General features: G+C 37.3%; 1 long non-coding RNA gene across 2 annotated transcripts in view; it reads right to left on the bottom strand.

Moving 5' to 3' along the window:
• Window positions 1-7,122: 7,122 nt before the first annotated feature.
• Window positions 7,123-17,531, bottom strand: part of LOC138744832 (uncharacterized) — a 216,380-nt gene continuing 205,971 nt past the window's right edge. The window contains exon 10 of one of the 2 annotated variants that reach the window (XR_011345793.1): window positions 7,123-7,227. This is a non-coding gene — a long non-coding RNA (uncharacterized lncRNA). Of the gene's footprint in view, window positions 7,228-14,360; window positions 14,454-17,531 lie in introns of those variants that run through there. The other variant, XR_011345794.1, reaches the window with a different exon arrangement.

Here is a 17,531-nt window from a genome sequence, read left to right as displayed (position 1 = left end):
CCCCTGCAGCTTGTTTCAAACATTCACGTCCTTCCTGCAATGAGGAGAACAGAATTGGATAACAATACTCCAGATATCTCCCCCCACCCCCCCCCCCCACCCCCCCCCCCCCCCCCACCCCCCGCCAAACAGTGTTCTGTACAGTTCTTCAGCTTTTGGTAATTGGTGGTGTGACTTGCCGTGTGGTAGACACCAGGGAGATCACCCATGAGCTACCAAAGTCAGGGACGTCTCTCTTCTGGGACATGATCATGATTTGAACAATCTCCTGGAAGAAGTCCGAGAAGCCAGCAGCATCCGTGGGAGGAAAAGAAACATCCCACTGATTTTGCTTGACCTGCTGAGTTCCTCCAGCAGATCAATTTTAGGTTTAGATTCCAGCATCTGGAGTCTCTTTTGTATCTCCATAATCACAGCATGTGCTCCTTCTCCCAGATGTGTAAAACAACAATGTGAATTTGCAATTGAAACTCACTGAAGATTTAGGATGTCAGAGGGGATTCTGTCTCATCCTGAGGACTTATTTTGCTAAGCCATTCAGATGTGGTATTCCTGACTACGTGCCAATCAGAAGTGATGGCAAAGGCCAAAGAGTGACTTCTCCAACTAACAGTGTTGAGTTTGTCCATTCAATGGCCCAGTAGCAATCATCTTCACAGAATGACAGTCAGAAGAAAAATTCAAAGATGTTAAGGGGTGGTCAAAACCTAGTCATTGATCCAACACCTTTCACATTCCTTTAAGCTTCACTGTTGCTTCTCACTTCCAAAAAACTTCCAGCAGTAGAGTGGAGCTGATCTCCAGAACAGTGATTACAGTAACTTCAGATTTAGAATAGTCATGGAAATAGGCAAATTTGTGTGTGAAAATACTTTACTGAAAGAGGATTAACGTCAGTGTGTTGACCAAGGGATCTAGCTGAGGTGGATTGAAATGAAAAATTGGGAGCAAAACTGTACTTGAATAATGAGAGACATTTAAGGAAGACATGATTCAGCAGAGATACATTCCAAAGCCAGAGCTCTCTGGTTGAATATAGAGACTATGGGACTATAATTACATTATTGTGACAAACTCATGATCATAGTACAGAAGAAAACTAATATAAAAAACTACAGAGAAAATCTAAAAAATGTAAGCAAAGAGAATTAGAATAAATTAGCAGTTAATGTGTTTAAAAAAAAATCAAAATGACTTTTTTTGCACACATAAACCAGTCTTCAAAGGAAGGATAAGGCTGACTAAGGGGCAAAGAAGAACATTTCCTTTGGAGCCATTTTGTATTACATCTGTCTTCACTAATGAAAAGGATGCTGTCCATATTCTAGTGAAGGAAGAAGCAACCACAGTATCAGATAAGACTAATAGAATGAGTCGCGAAAAGATTGGCAGTCTCCAATGTAAACATATCATTAAATTCAAATGGAATGCATCCAAGATTATGTCAAAATAAGGGGTAAAATCTGTGCAGATTTCATCCAAAGGCCTTGGAAATGGATGACATACAAAAAGAGAGGGAAACCCTCAAAATATTGCACTCTTACTTTATTTCTGTGAGGGGGAGAATAGCAAATTCAATCTCGTCTGATTGTACAAGTACAACCCAACAAAATAGCGTACTCCATGTCCTGCAGACACAACATATATACAGTCCAAAAATACATAGGCAGGACAAATGCACGTAGGCAAAAATAAATGAATAAATAACTGCCACTTTTGCAAATATGAGCGTTTCAGATGGTTAGTGTGAGCAGTTCCTTTGGTCTTTCAGCATTCTTACTGCCTGTAGGAAAAAGCCGATCCTCAGCCTGGTGGTACTAACTCTAATACTCCTGTATCTCTTTCCCGTCGGGAGTAGTTGAAAGATGTGTTGTGTGGGGTGGTAGGGGTACTCAATGATTTTGCACATTATGGTAACTGCAAAAGTATAGGCTACTTGGTGAATGCAGGCATAATTTTGTTGAAGGCGAATTATATTTGACAAACTTAGTAAGGAGTCTTTGAAGAAGCAAAGATTGAAGATTTATATATATATATATATATATATATATATATATATATATATATGTGTATGGACATTGAAAAGGTTCCTTCTAAATGACTCCTCAACAAAAAAAATGAATTAAAAACATCTGGTCCAAAGGTACTGTGCTGTAATGTTCAATGTTCTAAACAGTCGCCAAACTGAGGCCCATTATATTAAATGAGCATGTATATAAATGGCTAATGGACAGACTAGTGGCGAGTGAATATTTTTCCAGGCTGAATGAGGTATATTGCAGTGTTTACTGGAGGATGATATTATGATCACTAACTTTCTGATGTACATTGAGGCAACAGTTGGCACTGCTGTCTCAGAGCTCCAGTGACCCAAGTTCAATCCTGATGCCTCTGCTGGCTGTGAGGCATTTGCATGTTTCCTATTACATTCAGAATAGATATTGGTTGGTAAGTTCACTGATCACTTTAAATTGCTCCTTATGAAAGTGGGTGGTTGAATAATTGGAGAAGTTGATAGAGATGCAAAAAGAAAAATGGCATTTGTCTCAATAGATGCTTGATAGTCAATGTGGACCTTATATGCTGGGTGATGTTATACCGTGGACTTGGGTATTCTGAGCTGAATGCAATAGCAGTATGGTCAGTAGCCGGGGAAAATAAACATGATTGGCAAAGAACCCGAGGAGAAATGAGGGAAAGTTTTCTTCTAAAAACAACAAACTGTTGTTTATTAAAAAGATGGCAGATGCAGATCAATTTAAAAGTGAATTGGATAAATGCTTAGATGGATTTTAAAAAAAAAATGATAGGATGGAAAATGGTATCAATTGGATTATACTATTAAAAAGTACAATGGGAAAATAAATTTTCAGATATAAAAAAATTAAATTCAGACAGACGCTCTTCCTGCCCATGAGCTGTGCTGCCCAATTACACCTAATTAAGCTACAAACCGGAGCTCCTGGAAGAAACTCCTTACAGACAGCGCGGGATTTGAACCCTGGACCCGATCTCTGGCGCTGTAATAGCATTTCGCTAACCACTACATTAACCATGCCACCCCATCTAGTATCTAGTATCCAAAATATAGTATCTAAGTAGTATCCATCTGTTTTATCATTCTATGATTCTGTACATTCAGTTGCGAAGAATGTACACTTGCTGCTCTACTTCCTCAGGGGTTTGCAGAAATTCAGAACGTCACTGGAAACCATCGCAAACTTCTACAGATGGATTTTAGAAAGTGTACTAACCAGCTGCATCATGGCCTGATATGGGGGCACCAGTACCTCTGAGTGGAAAGCCTTGCAAAAAGGTAGTGGACGTAGCCCAGTACATCACAGGCAAAGCTCTCCCCACCATTGAAAGCACTGACATGGAATCGCAATCATCAAGAATCCACACCACCCAGGACCTGCTCTGTTTTCACTGCTGCCATCAGGAAAGAGGTATAGGTGTCACAGGACTCATACCACCAGGTTGAGGAACAATTGCCACCCTTCCACCATCAGAGTCCCGAACAACAGATTTAATTAGAGACTTACTTAAGGACTCTTCTTTTGCTCATTATTTATTACTGATTTTTTTTTCTGATGTCCAGTTTGCTTACATTTTTCTCTTTTCTATCTTTTCTTGAGTAGTTTTTTTTTTGCACTACCAATAAGTTGAAATGCTGATTGGCCCATTATAAAAAAAGTATTTCAGTGCTGTAATTGAAGTCACATATGTACGCTGACAATAAATTTGAACTCTGAGTACTGTACAGTTTACAGTTACCAATAAGTGAAAATTCTGCCTGATCGACAGGAGAAAGAATCTCAGTTTGTATGTGATGTCGTGTAAGCACTCTGACAATAAATTTGAATTTTGACTTTGATGCTTTGATTGCTTATTTTGAAAAAGTGGTGAACTATGAAGTTGTTATTTGAAATTTAAAATAAAGCTCCTTAATTTCAAAACACTATTACACAATTATATATTACATTTTGTAGAACTGCACATTATTATGCTTAACTCACTCAAAAATTAATGAATAACAGGAGTTGACAGAATGTTTTGAACAAAAAAAAAACATATCATCACATAAAAAGCAAAACAATAAATTGCTAAGAAATAACCAAGTAGATAAATGGTGCAAATAGGTCAAATAATCAAATAGGAATGTCACAATATAGATGAAAGTGAAAAGTATTCACACCTCAGGTTTTCACTCATCTTTTCCTAGGATTAATTATTGTGCCATTCATTCTGAAGCCTAGAATGAAATAGATTTTGTCATATTCATTTAGATGTGTATAGAATATACTTTTAAAAAGATGACATTTTCTACTAATATAAAAAGGATTATGGAATTCTGTTAATAAGGAGATTAAGAAATCTGGTTTCAAAATGAAAACATTTACAATTACCTGATAATTTGCTTGCCTTGTAAACATTAAAATGGGAAACAAATATTTAAAGCAGATGCCTGCATAAATGTCAGACAATGAAGAATAAACATCAAGTATGGAGCGCTACTTTCCATTGAGCATATACGTTTGGTTTGTCAGAGATATTTAAATTGATGGGGCAGATTTATAACAAAAATCTCTTTTCAATGTCATAAAGATCTAAAGTGACAAAAATAAATTGCCCCAAATGTGATATCCGAATATGCTTCGACGATACTTCTTTATTACAATCGTCCAATTATTGACAGATTCACAGCTAAATAATGTAAGTATATATACATATCACAAGGATGTAGTTTTATAATTACTGTGCTTTATAAATAATGCATACAGAATTTACAATTATATTGTAGGGAAGCAAATACTGCAGCCTGAAATAGCATTCCATAATTGGTATTTAGTTGAAAACTGTTCTTTCATATAAATAATGAGTCATATTATCATAAACCACAAAATAATTGACATTGTAACACTGGGCAGTTCAGTATTTTGATTACATCGCTTTTCAGTGCAGCCCTATTCATCTGGTTTTCAAGCACACTCATCGGTCTTTGTTGACCAGCCTTTGGCATGAGCTGAGCTGGGCTGATAACAGTGACAAGATGAAATTAACAGCCTTCATTTTCCATTGGCAATTCCATGCAGCCAATTCACAAACATTTTCATATCAATATTGAGCAATTTCCCGACATTATAATCCATCAGAGTGGGCCATTAATCCTCTCTGCACTGTTCTCTTTTCAAATGCAAACAATTTCTTCTCACAAGCTAAAACATTTGTCCTACAGCCTTTCACACAAAGACACTGCAGTGTCAGCAATGATTGATCAGAGGCTTAATATAAATGAGGAAAGAAATGTACATCATATCAATGATGCTGTACATCTGTGGCAAAGGCACTTATTTTTAGAGTTGATTTGAATGTATAAGATAACAAAACCTTTTGTCCAGGAAGCTTTCCATTTGTGTTATTTGTTCTTCATACGTTCATAGACGAGAAATTGTTTCCACCGTCAGTAATTATAAAATTCATAATAACTTTGATTGAAGGCAGTAAAAACAGAAAATTTTGTTGCTTAACATTCAGACCTAATGTTTCTGACATTTTGAAGTCATCAGTCAACAGTACAGGCATCCCAGAATCCCCTGAGAACCAACTGTCATGGTTGGAGGCTCAGTAGGTGGATAATTATCTAAGATCAAGCCTTCCTAGTTAGCAGGCAGGAAAGAAGGCAAATGCCAAGGAACCAGCCAATACTTCAGAAACACTTGTTCAAGGATATCCTAATTACTGTAAGTGGTTACTTCAGCACTTCAAAGGTGACTTCATTCATAGTATCATTAGTTTAAACTTCCCAATATGCCACCCAATGACTAAATGAATGACAATAAAAAAATCCATGTAGAAGAAATGTCTCTTTTTGATAATGTCTCGTGGCTCCTTATTACATTTTGATTTTAAGCCATTATACAAGAAACACAAAATTAGATTAATATTTCTTTGGGGAAGAATTGTAAGAATAGAATATATTATTGAATAAGGGTATTGTTACCATTATCAGAAATTTGCAAATGGGTACCTTGTCCTGCCCCCTACCAGTAAGGTAACGATAAAATAAAATTTGATTTTGGTTTCATTTTGTCAATGGATCTTTCTAACTTCTACAATATTAATCTTTTAGCATGACAAAGGTTTTTTTTAATTATCACTGCTTAGTCTTTTCATACATTCCTTTCAAACAGAACTATTTCACTTAATTCCTTTACCTCCTTCAGTTCAAATGCAATAAAAACCTTTCACAGACTGACAACTAAAAGGCAGAACAGCTTCCAACTGCTGTATAATTCAGGAGGTTCTTTCTCATTTTAATTGGCTGCCTAATTGGAATGTTTATGGCTTCTGTGATAGCTGGGGATGAAAAGGCAGGCCAAGCTGAGCATTCCTATCGGTGGAGTTAATCGTCACAAAGTTAAAAGTTCAGTGCAATGTATTGTAGTCATTCTCTCTAAAATACCTTGTTCTAAAACAATGTAATCCCCAAGCTAGAAATTATGTCAGCTGCACTTATCCAGAGATAGTTGCAGCTTCTAGAAAGCTCTTTGTTTCCCTTTGATGTTGGCATAACGTGAAGGACAGGAGGCTATCTGGTGGCTGTCAAGTTTCTAACTGCTCACTCTCTCACTTGCTCGAGATAAGGCTGTAAAGCAGGGCACTTGATGGACTTGATTAATTCCCTGGAACGAAGGTTTGTCTTCCTTAGCTCAGTGAATGACTTCATTCGAGTAGATGAGGTCACACAAGTCAAGGCAATAAAGTAGCTGATATTCACATTAAAGCCACCTTTCAAAGCTGTCAGTTCATAGAAAGAGAATTCTGAGTTATTCCTGCTTTATGTTTTGAGAAAAATAAAATATGATAACTTAACAACAAATAAGCGAATATTAATTGGTTGTGGAATCAATAAAAATGAAAGGTCAATGAGGTGAATAAAATAATTAGTATTGTAACAAAAGATGAGATGCAACTTATAGGTTTATTTACTGTATCAAAACAATTTGCACAGAGAGCAAGAAAAAAAACTCAGTATGTTTGTAATATTCCATTAAAATACTTGGTTCAAAGGCAAATTTCACTAACGTTGCTGGATAGTACACTCACTTGAAATAATCTTTCAGTAAACACTGCTAATCTGTTGATTATAATGCTGGCACCTTAAAGATTTCGGAGGTTTTCTTTGAATTAACTTCTCCATTACAAATTCAGGTGATTACCATTCTGTGTGAAGAAAATAAGCAGGAAATATTGATTCATATATAGATTCTGCAAGATATTAAATGTTATTATGCAGTGTGATTAGTGCCAAAGTACATGTTTTACTGTCTTTGTGCAGCAGAGAGAAAAATAAAGAAATGAACTGCCCAAATCACTTCCATTTTCAAATTATTTCCTGACATTGAAATAGCATCTTCAAATATGTGATGAATTTTGTTTGCTGAATTGCACATCCTATTTTATCATGACAGTTTCTTTATCTACGGAGTCCACTGAAATCTAGTCACTTCATATAATCTGAATTCACAAATCAACTGTCGTATTCACTCCACTGATTCATTGTTGATGGGCTTTTCACAACATAAGAAATCCCTTACCAGTTGACAGGGATAATAAATGGAGAGGTGAGTGGCGTTTATCCATCCTGCTGTTCAGTGGTGCTGCCTGCAGTGATACATGGCAGAATAAGCTCATAAACTAACCTTGTCCTCTGACCTTTGTGAGAACAGTGGAAACACAAGGGTGTTCTTGATAATCGTTGCATTTAATGGTCAATATTAGCTGAATTGGTTATTCTTTAAATCTTAGAACAAATGTTAACCTAATTAGTCGCTTATTATTGAATATGGGGTGTGTATTCATTTTCTGATAAGGTTAAACATTTTGAGAAAGGAAATATAGGAACAAACACTTTTAAAAAAAAAATGCATAATTTTCCATGGGCTAAAATTAGGCTTGAAGATCAAGGGAAAATGGCCTCAAGTGTTGTGCAAATAGTCAAGATTTGTAAACATATGGAAGTTAATAGAATTTTAATACCTTAAGCAAAGGTGTTACCTTTAATCTAAATTTATATCTAATCTTAAATCATTCAGGATTTCAACAATATCAATTTCACAAACCATCAGCATCTGCTTTGTTTTGTAGTATTATAGTTTTTAATTTTTTTAAATGTTTGAAACATTTAAAAGAATGAAGTTTTCTACAACATCTGTCTTTGTAACTTAGGTGTCTCAGGCATCACCTTCCAACATTTGATTATTTTTGTAATAACTTTATTTTATGAAAAAAGAGAATGCTCTTTAATGAAATGAACAGAAAAGGCAATGAAAAGTATCTTGATGAAGGGCTCGGTTATGTATCTTTGCTACATAAAGTACAGTGTTTGACCAGCTGAGTTTCACCAGCTTTGTTTTTTTAACTCTAATCCTTAGTCCAGGCTCCATTAGCCAATTTTAAGATAGATTATTTTAAATAAGAAAGGAAATACAAGGAAAATAGCACCATTCTTTTACAGTGACTTAAATGAACACTCTTTCCCTCCAGTGACCTGCTATTTTGCATATGCAGACTTGCATTCATCTAAACATTAAGCAGGTAATATATGGAAATTTATTCTGGTATTTCATCTTTGGAACAATTTATGAGTTTATAGGCCTTTTTATGGTGCAACCCTGATTAAAGCCAGCTCAACTTTAAAAAAAGTGAATTTACCTTCTCATGGAGATGACCTATAAGGCTGATCCAGTGTTGCCTTCGAACAGCAGTATCAGGAGCCATCTTCCAGAGCTGAGGGAAGCAGGGCAAGTGGTGCAGTAGTGCTGCCCTTCGCCGTGATGTCATCCATAAGCACCGGCAAGTGAAAAATTAATACAGACATTCCCTCCCACCCAAAAGGACAAAAAACTTTAGCCATCACTGATATGAACAGAGTAGTGATGTGGTTGATGTGAATAATAAGTATCTGAACACAATGAGCGCTTTAAAATTCATGTTCCTGGGTCATGGGCTGACAACGTCATTACGATGTCATCAGCTCGCCCCTTTGCAACTGATTACAGCGGCAATGCCTTAATGGAGGAGGTGGAGTGACTCGCTCCAACTCTGTGTGTAACCCCTATAAGGGTTCTCTTGGTGAATTTGCCTTCAGAGCTTTCATGAAGGTAAGTGAAGCGATGTAAAGACAGAGAATATTCACATTTACATTCATTTATTTTACTATAGAAAGGCCTATTGTTTCAGTCTGGGATCCACTGGGCACAGAGGTGATACTTGGTGCACCCACTAGGTCTTTTGACACCACCATGTAATTTCTCTGGGAACCCACTCATCAACCAGCAGTGTGAAAATATTGGCCCGGGAAAATTACCCGGGTAATTTTCCTGGACCACCCTCTCCTTGTGGTGTGAAAAGGCAAATGGCCAAACAGGGGAAGAGTCATGACGTCATGGCTTTCATGCACCTGACAACAGTGGGCCATTTCGGGACATGGCAATGGTGGCTCAATGCGCAATCAATGGCTGCCCTCATTACCCATGATCCCCCACGCAGCTGGAATCACTCTGCATTTCCCAGAGCAGTTCCAGCTGCATGAGGGATTATAGGTAACAGACAGCCATTGATCTTGCATTGTGCCGCAGTCACGATGTTCTGAAGTGGCCTGAAGGGGGGATGGTTGGGAAGGAATGGCTGGGGGCCAGGGGTGATGAACAGTGGGGGTTGGGGTGATGAATGGGAGGGATGTCTCATTAAATGTTTGGACCACATCACTAAATCTGAATCTCATTCAACACCGATTGGAGAATGAGTAAAGAAATACTTTTAAGACACGTATTAATGCGATGATGAAATAAACATCCATTTACAGTGAAGGTCAGTTTGAATGAACAATGAGGAGTGACATAAAGGTCCAATTCCGAGATTTGGAGAACCCTGGTTAGAGTAGCCTCAGTGCTGGGGAGGGCAAATTCCAGGGAATTTGGACTGCGGTGTAAAAGGTCCTACCTTCCCAGGAATTTCACCCGGGACCAAGCAGGGTCATCGCTCACTGACAGTGTGATAAGGACTATTGAAACCATGTTTATCAGCTGGAAGATTGTTCATTATGAGACCCGTCAGGGGCCAAAACTGACGAAGTGTCCAAGAATACATGATATTTGTAAGATTCCAATCCCACCCTTACAAAGGCGGACAAGGGGTAATTGTTTGCTAAATGGGAGCACAAAGACACATAACCTGCTGACTTCTTGAACTGAACTGAAAATAATAGATTTCCACAGTTAAAAGCATTGGCAGCAAAGCAAGTGCTTGTTTGGCCATAAAAACAGAAAGCTGAAAGCAAATGCTCACTGCAAGACAACAGAAGCATATTTACCACCTTGGCGCCATTAACCTTGGTATTCTTTATTTTTTTTGCCTTTATTCGTGCAGATGTTTTCAAAATGATGTTATATTTAAGTAGAGGATAAATGGAGCACTACTTTAAAACCATAACAGGATCAAAAAATTGCGCCGTTATCACTCAAAATCTTCATATACACAGCTGGATGGAGGATGAAACTGTCTTCAATTAGTTACATTACGAAACAAAATCTGGAAGGGTGTGAAACAGACTGAGATATATTATTGCCCCAATAATCATTTTTGTTAAAATCTATCAAAGATTGAGTGAATCCTTCCCCACTAGTCCAAAAATCAGGAGAAAAGGCAAGGAACCACTGAGATAAATTAAATGAAAGAAAGCTATGGTTAGCAGTTCGAAAGCAGTTAGCCAAATGGTGCCTCTGGCAGATGAGCTGTAAATATACAATTACAGGTAGAAATAAATAGCAACTGACTGCATCAGGAACTAATGGTAACATTTAAGTGTTTCAATAAATATTGTTGTGACAAATTAATCTGTCATGAATATGTGGATGGTTAAACTAGGAAGTGTCTTGGAGGGAAACAATCAAAAGCCTTGCATACTTTTGCAGAATTATGTCAACATTTAATGGAATTGTTAAGAGAAAACCAAGAAAAACAGCCATCAAATTTTGACATGTATAAAAACCGTGGACACACTAGTTAACTCAATAGCTATGCAAGTCACCACAATATCATAGTACTCTTCTAAGGATGTTAGAAAGATACAACTGTCAAAATAAAAATCATACTTTTGAAAGCACAGATCATTTTGCAAGTTCTCCCTCATAAAACACAAAATGAGATTGTGTGGAATGCTTCACTATAACAGACATTATATAATTTGCATGTAATTTCTGTTGTCAGATAGCTGCCAAGTTTCCGTATGCAATGGTCACATTAGAGTGAGCATCAGAATCAAGAAGATTTAATAAGGTCAAAATAGGTAACAACAATTAATTTGTCATAATTTGAAGCTCAAATGTGTGAAAGGAACATCCACTATTAAGAAATATTGGAAGACAACCTGATTCACACAACTATTTCTCCTGTAGGGATCAGCCTGAACCAAAAATGACTGATTGCCTGCACCTTTAATAATCAAGGTTAAACGTCTATGAAGCTCCGCCACTGGTTTTGTTGTGGTTGATACAAATGATCCTGCCTCAAGATTTAGAATTAATTTTTTTGTAGGCATTGCCTCAGACAAAACGAAGATTTTCTTGCACTTCAAGAAATGGAATGGAATGGAAGATGCCTCTTTCTGAATGAGGCACACCAGATGCCATTTGGTTTTGGTCATCTGGCAAGGGATACATTAACAGTACACCACAAACAGTATATATATGTTCATAAAGATAAACATACATGTGCGTGTATACATGTTCACATTTCCTTCCTTTGTATCACACACCCTTGTTCTCTTCAACTCTAAGGCACTCTCTCCTCAGTTCAGCCCTGACCCAACTCCCTCACTTTCAACTCTCTTCCATCCACTCTGCACACTTCCAGCATCCTGCCCTCTCACTTGTCACTTCCCTCTCATCATCCGTCTCTTCACACTCCAGTTGCCAGGTAGATCCAGCACATGATTTGTTGGTTGAAGGCGTGGACTCATCCTGAAGGAGTGGAAGCATCTCAATCGCCTTCCAGTTCTCTTCAGTGTTGCAGTGCCAATCTATGTACAGAAAGATCTGAAAACCAGTGTAGATAACTTGGCTTGATCATTTATTTTAGATGTTGCTTGGTGGATAAATATTGTCCAGGATACTGAGGCACTGCCATATATGGGAATAATGCAATGCTCTACTTCTATCAGACAAATAAGATGTTGGTCCAGCATCTTAGTATACTTCTTTTATAATGGATATTTCCCCAATAATAATCTAAACTCTCATTTTGTGGGTCAACTGATCTAGTTTTTATTTTTTTAATATACAGAATTAAAATATTTAAGTTGAACTATTTCAGTCTTTATTCTAAGGATAAAATCAAACTAATTAGCAGATGACAAAACATAAACATGTTTTCAAGAAATTGATAGAGTGATAAAGATGAAAAATAATTCTCAGAAACAGAGCCCATGCAATACAACAAACTTGGCTAGATTCTGAGGGAATGGAAAAAAAATATGAACCAAGATCAACATGCCAAAGAATTCAGGGGAATAAGAAATGCTCTCAAAGTGATGGATCTACTTAAGTGGCTGTTAATTAAACAATTTCTTATTACCAGCATCTCCTCCCTAGTCTCCCATTATTTTTAAGAACTTAAATTAATTGCTCATATTAATGGCCCATTAAATTTGCTGCAAAAGGTTGGGCTGAATCATGTTGGAGTCTATGCCATTACTTAGGCTAAGGGTGGCACTGATGACAAAATTCACCACCAATACGCTAGCAGAGACCATGGTTGATGGAGGAAGGAGATATTTAAAGATCAACACTTCAGACCTGGTGCAAAATTTATGGGCTACCAGGAAACCAGCCCCTTAATTTTTTTTTCTGAGACCAGGACTACTCACAGCACACATCACTAGGCATAGAAAAAAAATAAAATCTCCAAATTTACTGGAAGGATCAGCAAACTAACATTCGTTTCCTCTCCCAGACCAGCACATCTCCCATTACCTTCCGTTCCTTTATTTGGGACGGTAGCCTCATTTTCCCAGCCAGCACCCAACTCTGGAAATGGATGCTCTGCTGCAGGAGAAGATTATCAGGTGGATGGGAAAAATAAGATTAAAGAATGTACTCAAAGCTTTCTTGGAGAAGAGCAACATCCCCACTTATTTGGGGAACCCTGGGCCCATGATCACTCAAAATAAAGAACGTGGAAGAAGCAGCTCACAGTCTCACACGTTACTGACTCCTTGCCCCATTAGCTATCCTTTGCCCATCTATGAACACATCTGCAGTCCCACATTTACTTTATTAGTCATTTCAAATCTCTCTGTAACACAATAGAATCAAGTCATTTTTGATTCCAAGTAACTTCTATAAAAGAAAGAAGACGAGAACTGAGCTTTTTTCCTAAATCCATCATTCATTTATTTCTATGTTGTAACATATGGCAAGTTTAGAATTGGAAAGCAGTAGGACATTTGGGATTTTTGAGAATAGTGCAATCAACCTTGAGATTTAAGATTAGAAAGATGGCATACAGAGATTCAAAGTTGTATCCTTTTAGAAAAAAATACATATAAATTTAAGGGGTAAATACTCTGTATTTTTATGTTTGGAGCCCGTATGCTAGAATTATGAGATTAAAATTATAATTTTCGTTTGTTTTGAATTCTCCAAACCAGTGAAGTTTTCCCTAGATGTAATAGTTTTTAGAATAATGTTCTTTCTTGGATCCTTGAGCGTCATCTGAAGCCAATTCAAATCAATATAAACTTCTGTTCTTGTGTAACTTTATATTTAGATTTTAGTTTATTGGGATTAGGTCAGGTGAGGGGGGAGGGTTTAGGGGTTCTTTTAGTTTTAGTAGTTTTTTTAAGTATACTTTTTTCTTTATTTTCTTTTTTATATATTATCAACATATATTTGTGAACACTAACATTGTGATTTGATATTAATTGTTATAATTATCATATATGTGTTGATTTAAATACAATATTCAAAAAAAAAACCCTTGCGATTTAAGAATTGAGAAAAACAATCAGGTACACAATCTTTAATGCATCACCAGGCCAGAAAGAAAAAATCCATCGAGAAAAAGGTGCAGAAGCCGAAAGACGAGCACTAAACAGCACAAGAACGACTTCTTCCCCACTGCCGTCAGATTCCTGAATAATCGAAGGCATTGTCTTACATTTCATGCACTAATATTGTTATTAATTTTTATATATAGTCATGACATAAGGTGGCAATAATCTGTATGTTTGCACTATGATGCTGTCACAAAGCACTGAGTTTCATGATTTGTTCATGTCAATAAACCCTGATTGGTACCTGCACCAGTCTGCTGCTCTCTTGGAGTCTGCAACCCATTGTGGCTGCTGTTGTACACAGGAGTTGTCATCTTGGGCCCAGATCCCGAGGCTGCAGGATTTTAAATAAAAGACAGTCAACTCCTTCAATAGGCTCCTTTATAGCCGTTGGCAATTGGACTGGGTGATAGGACCCTTCAGGGGAGTGCTGTGCCTCAGCTCCCCACTCTGCCCTCATCCACGCCACTTTTTTTTCCATGATCTTTTTTTCTGATTTAAAAAAAATTGTACAGTTCTCGTTAAAATCACCGATTATGATTTGTAGTGCATTGGAGTGGACCAGCTCTTGTTTACTGACCATATCACGCAGCTCCACGAGGGCCGGTTTATAATCAGCATCGGGAGGGATATAATCTCCAGTGAGAATCACTGTTGAGAAGTCTCAGGGTTTAGAAAACTTTGAACTTTGATGAAAACTCTTGGAGTAGATAGAAGGGTCTGCATTTAATCAATATTTGCTCTAAAGCAATGAAGCAGGAGGTCAACATAACCCAGCTGGTTTTAACTTTCCTAAATAGCAGAAATTAGGGTTAGGTGATATTTTTAAATCCACAGGCCTCCAAAAATTGCAGTTTGCACTTTTTCAGCTCTATGACCAGAGGGCATCCTTAACTGATCCACACTGACTCTACTCTTATGCATTGAGGATTATCTTCATCATGACCCTTTGCCTCCTGCTCCACTTTCCACCTAAGATTGTGTGGTTCAGTAAGACAACAACACAAATTCACTGACAATCCACAGTAGTGGGTTGTGAAGAAAGGGGCGATGATTCAGCATACAGGAGAGAGATATAAATGGTGCACCACAACAACCTCGTACTCAATTTCACTAAAACCAAATAGCTGATTATTGACTTCAAGAAGGGAAAACCAGAGGTATATGATCCAGTCATCAGTGGGGGAATCAGAGGTGGAGAGGGTAAACAAATTTAAATTCCTGGGAGTCACTATCTGGGAGGATCTTTCCTGGTCCCAACACACTAATGGCATTGTGAAGAAAGCAGGTCAGTGCCTCAACTTCTTCAGGAGTTTGCAGAGGTTTGGTAAGACATCGGAAACTTGGGCAATTTTCTGCAGATGTGCGGTGGAAAATGTGCTGACTGGTGGCCTCACAGTTTGGTATGGGGACATCAATATCTCTGAATGAAAGCCAAATACATCACAGGCAAAACTCTCCCCACCATTGAGAACATCTACAAGGAATGATGCTATTGGAGGGCAGCACCAATCATTAATGATCCATGCCACCCAGCAGATGCTCTGTTCTTGATGCGACCATCAGTAAAGAGCTATAGGTGCCACAAAGACTCACACCACCAGGTTCGGGAACAGCTGCTACCCCTTCACTATCCTCAACAACAAACTCAATCAGTGACTTATTTAAGAGCTCTTACTTTTGTAGTTAATTTTTTTTTCTCTTTCTGCATTGTGTAGAAAGTTGTTTACATTTCTTTATTTGTTTACATGTCTTGAGTACAGTCTTTTTGTACTACCAATAAGTAGTAATTCTGCCTCACCCATAAGAAAAAGAATCTGAGGGTTGTATGTGATGTCAGGAATGTACTCTAACAATAGATATGAACTTTATAGACTTTGATGCTTAGTTTGAGAAATTAGCAAACTATGATGTGGTTATTTGAAATTTAAAATACACCTCCTTAATGTAAACACAATTATCTATTGTACAGTAGTTGCATTTTGTATAAACTGCATATTATAATGCTTTACTCACTCAATGAAATTAATAAATGACAGGTTGTCAGATGCTTAGAACAAAAAAAGTATCACAACAAAAGCAAAAAAAAAAAAATCCAAGAAATAACCAAATATATAAAGGAGACAAGTCAGCAAATAAAAATATAGGAATGATCATAATATAGATGAAAGGGAAAAGCATTCAGACACTCAGGTTTTCACTTATCTTTTTCATAAGAACTAAGGATCTCTCTCATATTTTGACAATCTGGATACTCTGGCTGCATCTCATCATTGTTTTTCACCTTTCACTGTCTCAGCAGTCATCATCTCCTACATTGAGAATAGGGATACAGGCCACTTATGGAATTCATCCAATTTCCTTCTGTTTAAGTTAAAAGATGTAGGAAGTGTCTAACAAAAATTTTTTTGGACTTGGATGGTGACAAACACAATTCTATTGTGGAATGTCAACATAGGATCCGGGAAAAGGCAAAACATATCGACTGTTTTCTCAAGAAATTGAACAGTTGAGGTTTTTACATATCAGATTAAAAAGTAGATAAAACAAACCTTGAAAATAACCCATATTTCAGTCTTTATAAGAGAGGTTTTTTATCCATGCACTGTATTGCAACAGGTTTGATCAGAGCAGCAAGGCTTAATTTCTGGGGTTGTACATTGAGAGTATCAGAGATTGATGACAAGCATGAAAGAAAGAACAGCAGTCTTATTCAAGATGTAGTCAATATTGCATTGTAGCAAATAGGATCAAAAAAATCACCTAATTATTTGCTTTTGAGATGTTGATTAAGGAATAAATCATTTTAACTTTGCTCGTCACTGAATTGATTTTTTAAAAAAATTGATTGTATAGGATCTAGGAGGCAGCAGGACGTTGCCAGTCACAAGCTGCCTTGTTAAGGTAGGTGGTGAGCTCCCTCCTTGAAACATTGTGAAGGCACACTCCTCATGCTGTTAGGTTAAAAATTTCCAATCTTTAGACACAGTGACAACAAAGAAATGGTTCAGATATTGACAATGATGTGCAGTTTGAAAGGGAACCTCAAAATGCTGGCGTTTGCATCTACCTGTTCTCCATGTTCTTTATGGTTGCAGATTTGAGAAGTTCCATTAAGCAGTCTAGCCAAGTAACTGCAGTATATTTTGTAAATTGTAAAAACCACAGCCACAAAGTATTGGTGGTGAAGGGAGTGAAAATGGTAGGGAGATGACTCCTGGACTTTCACAAGAGTTGGTAGAAACATAGGCAAGTTACCATAGAATGCCCAAGTTACAACAACTACAAAAGCAGCCTCCGACGTTCTTGCAGCCACACAATTTCTCGTGTTGATCCAACTGAGTTTCAATGTAATGGTGATACACAGGATGTGGAGGATAGTATCAAGATGGTGGTAATGGTAATGCCACTC

Source organism: Narcine bancroftii, chromosome 10, assembly GCF_036971445.1.
Source record: "Narcine bancroftii isolate sNarBan1 chromosome 10, sNarBan1.hap1, whole genome shotgun sequence".
Taxonomy (NCBI): domain Eukaryota; kingdom Metazoa; phylum Chordata; class Chondrichthyes; order Torpediniformes; family Narcinidae; genus Narcine; species Narcine bancroftii.
The sequence above is the reverse complement of the archived record's forward strand: the minus strand, read 5'-3'. Positions and strand labels throughout refer to the sequence as shown.